The sequence below is a fragment of the Triticum aestivum genome, chromosome 2A (genome assembly GCF_018294505.1).
Source record: "Triticum aestivum cultivar Chinese Spring chromosome 2A, IWGSC CS RefSeq v2.1, whole genome shotgun sequence".
NCBI classification, from domain to species: Eukaryota; Viridiplantae; Streptophyta; class Magnoliopsida; order Poales; family Poaceae; genus Triticum; species Triticum aestivum.
The window spans coordinates 147,138,366-147,145,389 of NC_057797.1; positions in this window are offsets into that span (position 1 = coordinate 147,138,366).

Here is a 7,024-nt window from a genome sequence, read left to right on the forward strand (position 1 = left end):
TGCTTTGTGTAAGTTGCATGTCATATATCATTTCTCTAATATTTGGTCAAAGTTAGCATCGAAAAACGCATTAGGCCCTATATAGATGGAAGGAGGGAGTAGCTTTGAATAACATTTGTATAGTAAAATGGGGCAAGACTCTCTCTTTTTGTGGTGTGAATAGTTCTATTTTTCTCGTTTTCTTTTTGGTTGAGGGAAGTGTGAATTGATTTGGTACATACAAGTACAATATTACTACACATTAGGCTGGTCCCTAATATTCAAACCGCGTCTTGTTATATCCCAAAAATTCAGATATCGTGCTCCCAAAACTGGCGCCATCACAACCCGCGCCTTGCTATCCCGAAATTACAACGCACGCGAAAACTCCCTCCAGCTGCCAAATCCTGACACGCGAAATCCCCCTTCTAACCCTGAGCCGAAAGGGCCGCTAGTTCAAATCGGTGGGGGGTACTTTTGTAACACACCCTACATTTTGGACAAGCGCGTCCCTAAGTCATGCTTCACCCCCTCCTATCGCCCCCTTTTCGCCATTCGAAATCCCAGGCCGCCATAACCTCTCCGCTCCAGCCGTGAAACCCCACCCTCCTCCGTCCGCCATGTCACCGCTGCCCATCCGGACCTCTTCCCCGACGACGTCGTCCACCGCAACAGCTCGACGTCCCTTGTCCACCTCCCCGGATGAGGATCCGTCGTCCATCTCGCCGTCCCACTAGTTCAGCCGCCCCGTCCTCCACCTCTAAGGAGCTGCTCCGACGATCGCCTCGTCTATCGCGGCTGCTCCATTCCCACAGCGCCGCCATAACCTACTCCATCGGAACCGCAACATCCTCACCGACTCCTTGGACGAAGCAGAGGCCTACTCGGCGCCACCAAAGAGGTTGTACACTCATCGCATCGCACCTTCTCCTTAACTCGACCTCCCGGCGCCGACGGTGCTCCATCCCGCACCCCCATGTAGCGGCTACCTTAAAGCCGGCACCACGGGCGACATCTCCATGGCAGCTCTCCCCCAGTGCGAGGCCCCTTTGGCGGTGGCGTCCATACCAGCTGGATCTACTGTTGCTGCTCCGGCTCTCGCTCACTCGCTCGCGCTGCTACTGCTGCTCCGGCTCTCGCTCGCTCGCGTTGCTGCTGCTGCTCCGGCTCTCACTTGATCGCTCGCTCGCCTAGCTGGTGCTGCTGCTCTCCCCCTTGCTTATGCTGCTGCTTTGCTCCGATTAAGCCACACTTCAGTCGACTGAATCGACTTTTGGGTTAGTCGATTTTTAGGGGTTGGGGGGTGATGAAGCTATGTACCTAGGGCAGGGTCATGGATCTGTCCAACATACCCTCCCCAAGGACATCTCTACAAAGAATCAGAAGCAGTCAAAGAGAAACCATCATCCACTCGACCATGAAGATGTTCTCACTCGACCACCTTGAAGTCACTCGACCACTAGAAGATGAGAAACCCTCTACTCTATAACAGTCAAGACTTAAACCGAAGCTTTATGGGCATTTACAACACTTTATTGCAGACGTTACCAGTAACGCCCCTCCTTTATGAGCATTGAACCTTGTGTAACGGAGGGGATCTGGGGTCCTGGCGCACTCTATATAAGCCACCCCCTCCTCTGGGACAAGGGTTCGCAGTTTCTGTAATTCACACACATATATTCAGTCGACCGCCTCCGGGTTCCGAGACGTAGGGCCGTTACTTCCTCCGAGAAGGGCCTGAACTCGTAAAACTCGTGTGTACAACTCCTCCATAGCTAGGATCTTGCCTCTACATTCCTACCCCCATATTCTACTGTCAGTCTTAGAACCACGACAGTTGGCGCCCACCTTGGGGTCGGTGTCTTAGCGACTTGTTGGAGAAGTTGCAATTTTTCTGATCCCCTTCGTCATGGTTTCAGGCGAAGGTTTGGCTGAGAGCAGCGAGATCCGTCTCGGCGCGCTCGTGTTTGTCTCCGACGACTCCGCTTGGCTTCAGGAGGCTCCACTCGACGTCGACACGCTCCCCGCTCGCGGGGCGACGCACTTTCGCGCGTGCGTCCGCGGCGTCCTCTTGCGGCAACCGTCGACCCAGTATCAGTAGACTCCATCAGCTCGCCCCCTCCCTGCGGCTCACCGGAGCAAACACTCTGGTCGGCCGATGCTTTAGCGGTGGGTGAGGCGTGCGGTGGCCCGCCAGTCGGCCACCCCTCAAGTCGCGGCAATCGAGACCGACGAAACTCTCTATGGCTTGTTCGATTTGTCGACTGGCTCCGCAGAGACCGCATCTGAGTGCGATAGCAGCAACCCAGCGGCTGAAGTTCTGATGGTCAATGGACCATGCAGCCCGCCTGGCTTCAACCGTGAAGATGGAGGCGACAGGAATGGCGATCCGTCGCGCGTTCACGAGGACTACCACCCCGAACCCCTCTCCTCGCAGCAGAGGGAGGAACTTCGCCGCTGGAATATGGATGCATTGCATACTCCTATAGTTGGAGAAACCCCTGAGGCCCAGGCCTTGGAGAAGGCGCGCTTGGCCAACCTGGCGGAGCACACTGGACTGGAGAACCTCCAGCGCGCACTCGATGATCGCGCTCGGCAGCGCGCTCCCGAATCCAGTCGACGCCAGCTTTTTGCTCCTCCGACTCAGGTATACCGAACCCCGATCCAGAATCTGGCTGCTGCTGCCCGGATAGCGGAGTCGATCCAACCCTCCCAGTCAGAAGCTGGTCGAGGTCTGGTGCAGATCTGAGCCTTGCTCCGGGCGGCGGGAGAACAGAATACGGTTGTATCTCAGTCGCGGGGTAGGATCCACATCAGATCCATGATGGCAGCACAGTTCAGTCGGCCCATAGCCCAAGATCGCCTTCGAGGCGTGAGGGACATGGGGATCGACGAGATCAGTACAGAAACGGAGAGCGGTATGATCGCCGAGTCGATCGTGATGATCGCCGTCGAGTTCCCACGCCTCCCCCAAGGAGCGGGTCATACGTGCCTTGGCAACATGAAGACAGATGCCCTCACAGTGTTGGGCGAGGTATTCCAATCGACCCCAGGGAGCCAGGCTTTGATGCGAGATCTATTCTCGTGCAGGGCTTGGTTGACAGAAACAGAGCTCACCGAGAGGGCCATGATAGAGATCCATAAACCAGCAACAGGGTGCATGTCTCTGGTCCAGAGTGCTTCAGCAGAGCTATCAGAGCTGCGGTGATTCCCCCCAACTTCAGGTTGGCGTCTGGAGTTAGTAAGTTCACCGGGGAGTCCAAGCCCGACACTTGGCTTGAAGACTACCGAGTGGCTGTCCAGATTGGTGGCGGCAATGATGAAGTGGCCATGAAACACCTTCCTCTTATGTTGGAGGGCTCAGCTAGAGCATGGCTGAATCAGTTAGCGCCTGGCAGCATCTATACTTGGGAAGATCTCGCCCAAGTGTTTGTCAGAATGTTCGAGGGCACTTGCAAACGGCCGACAGGTTTGACAGAATTGCAGTGTTGTGTTCAGAAGCCGAATGAAACTTTGAGGGATTATATCCAGAGATGGATCACCCCACACCACACGGTAGAAGATGTGTCGGATCATCAGGCAATTTGTTCCTTTAAGGAAGGCGTCAGGTATCGAGAGTTGAATATGAAGTTCGGCCGGACAGGGAATATGACTCTGGCTCGGATGATGGAAATTTCCACCAAATATGCCAATGGTGAAGAAGAAGAGCGACTCTGGAGTGGCAAGCATAAAGCAGTCGCCCACGAAGCCGGAGGAGGAAACTTCGGTCGGAAACAGAAGCGCAAGGCCGAGCCAGCTGCTCTGGGTGAAGCCTTGGCGGTGGTTCAAGGAAAGTTCAAGGGGAAGCCCAAAGGGCCGTGGAACCCCAAGAAAGTAAAGGATCAAGATGGGAATGACGTGTTGGATCTGCCGTGCCATATCCACACCAAAAAAGATGAAGAAGGTAATTTCATTTACCCGAAGCACACCACTCGGCAGTGTCGGATCCTAATCCAGCAGTTCCGAGAGAAACATCCCAAGGAAAAGGAGAAAGAAGTAGACAAGGCTGAGGATGAAGAAGAGGATGATGATGGTTATCCCCACGTGAATTCCACTCTGATGATTTTTGCTGATGTTGAGAGCAAAAGTCGATTGAAAGTCATCAACATAGAAGTGAACATGGTCGCTCCGGTGACACCCAGTTACTTGAAGTGGTCACAGACTGCCATTACATTCGACCAGTCTGAGCATCCAGCACACACAGCCACCCCTGGGAGGCAAGCACTGGTGGTCGACCTGGTGGTCGAAGGCACTCGACTGACAAAGGTCCTGATGGACGGTGGCAGTGGCCTGAACATACTATATGCAGAGACGTTGAAGGGAATGGGCATTCCGATGTCCAGACTCAGCGAAAGCCATATGAGTTTCCATGGGGTCATTCCTGGCAAGAAGGCTACATCCCTCGGTCAGATTGCACTCGACGTGGTTTTTGGTGATTCCAAAAATTACCGCAAAGAAAAGTTGACGTTTGAAGTTGTGGATTTCCAGAGTGCTTATTATGCAATTCTGGGCAGGCCGGCTTATGCACGATTTATGGCTCCACCATGTTACGTGTACCTCAAACTGAAGATGCCTGGCCCAGAGGAGTGATCACTATCTCTGGTAATCGGAAGAAGGCAGAAGAGTGCTTCCAGAAGGTCTCAAAGATCGCCGATGCCCAGATGGCCGTGGTAGAATTGCAAGAATACCAAAAAAATGCAGATCCGAGTGACTTGCTGCGAGCCAAGAAGCCAGCCACAGATTCAGCGTTCCAGTCGTCTGGTGAAACGAAGTCGATTCACATTCACCTGACGGATCCCAATGCAGCTCCGACTCACATTTCAACCACACTTGACTCCAAATAGGAAGAAGCGCTCATCCAGTTCCTCCGTGAGAACTAGGACATCTTTGCATGGAAGCCTTCTGACATGCCGGGTGTTCCCAGGGGACTGGCTCAGCATCATTTGTGAGTCGACCCAAAGGTGAAACCAGTCAAAGAGCATCTTCGATGGTCCGCCGTCCAGAAAAGAAAGGTAATCGGTGAAGAGGTGGCTCGGCTTTGGGCGGCTGAGTTTATCCGAGAGATTTATCACTCCGAGTGGTTAGCCAATGTTGTCATGGTCCCAAAGAAAGACGACTCACTTCGAATGTGTATTGATTTCAAGCATATCAATCGGGCCTGCCCGAAAGATCACTTCCCTCTCCCTCGCATCGATCAGATAGTTGACTCGACTGTAGGGTGCGAGTGTTTGTCCTTTTTGGACGCCTACTCCGGGTACCACCAGATCCGTCTGTACGGACCCGACAAGATAAAAACAGCTTTTATCACCCTGTTTGGGTGCTTCTATTATGTCACAATGCCATTCGGTTTGAAGAACGCCGGAGCCACATTCATGCAGATGATTCAGAAGTGCCTGCTCACTCAGATCAGTCGGAATGTGGAAGCATACATGGATGAAATTGTGGTCAAGTCACGTAAAGGTTCCGACCTACTGACTGACCTTGCTGAAACCTTTGCCAACCTCAGAAGGTATGGTATCAAGCTCAATCCGTCAAAGTTCACGTTTGGAGTTCCAGGCGGAAAGTTACTTGGTTTTCTTGTTTCCGAACAAGGAATCGATGCTAACCCAGAGAAAGTAGGTGCTATACTCCGGATGAAACGCCCTGTGCATGTGCATGATGTCTAGAAGCTTACTGGTTGCTTGGCCGCCCTAAGTTGATACATTTCTTGACTCGATGAAAAGGCGCTGCCTCTTTACCGACTGATGAAGAAATCAGACAAGTTCGAGTGGACCCCAGAAGCTGATGCAGCGTTTGTAGAGCTAAAACCCCTGCTTTCCACCCAGCCGGTGCTTGCTGCTCCAATCAGCAAAAAGCCTCTACTGCTTTATATAGAAGCCACTGGACAAGTCGTCAGTACAGTACTTATGGTCGAGCGGGAAGAAGAAGGAAAAGCTTATAAGGTTCAACGCCCAGTTTATTATATTTCTGAAGTCCTGACCCCGTCAAAGCAGAGATATGCTCATTATCAGAAGCTTGTCTATGGGATTTACATGACCGCGAAGAAGGTTGCACACTATTTCTCAGATCACTCTGTTACAATCATCAGCGACGCTCCATTGTCAGAGATTCTGCACAACAGAGATGCAACTGGTCGAGTGGCCAAATGGGCGATTGAACTCCTTCCCTTGGATATCAAGTTTGAGGCAAAGAAAGCTATCAAGTCCCAAGCAATAGAAGATTTCCTCGTCGAGTGGATCGAACAGCAACTGCCGACTCAAGTTCACTCTGAGCACTGGACCATGTTCTTTGACGGATCCAAGATGCTGAACGGTTCTGGTGCTGGAGTAGTTCTGGTATCCCCCGAGGAAACAGACTCAGATATGTCCTCCAGATTCACTTTGATTCCTCCAACAATGAAGCAGAATATGAAGCACTCCTGTATGGGTTACGCATGGCCATCTCACTCGGTGTCCGTCGCCTCATAGTCTATGGCGACTCAGATTTGGTAGTTAATCAAGTGATGAAGGAGTGGGACGTCAGAAGCCCAGCCATGACTGGTTACTGCAACGCGGTGAGAAAGCTTGAGAAGAAGTTTGAGGGGTTAGAACTCCACCACATACCCGACTGAAAAATCAAGCAGCCGATGATTTGGCAAAGATAGGTTCCAAGAGAGAAGCCATTCCCAGCAATGTGTTTTTGGAGCATATTCACTCACCGACAGTTCAGGAAGATCCTTTTACTGAAGAGCCCCCGCAACCCAAGAGCGCCACAGATCCGGCTGAAGTCGAGGTCCCAGCCGTGGTCGACCTGATCATGGAGGTTCTGGCCATTACTCCCGACTGGACGGTGCCCTACATTGCATACATCCTCAGGAAAGAACTCCCAGAGGATGAAGAAGAGGCTCGACAGATCGTCCATCGATCCAAGGCCTTTACTGTGATAAGAGGGCAGCTGTTCAGGGAAAGCGTGACTGGAGTCGGCCAGAGATGCATAACACCAGAAGAAGGTCGAATGATCCTCAATG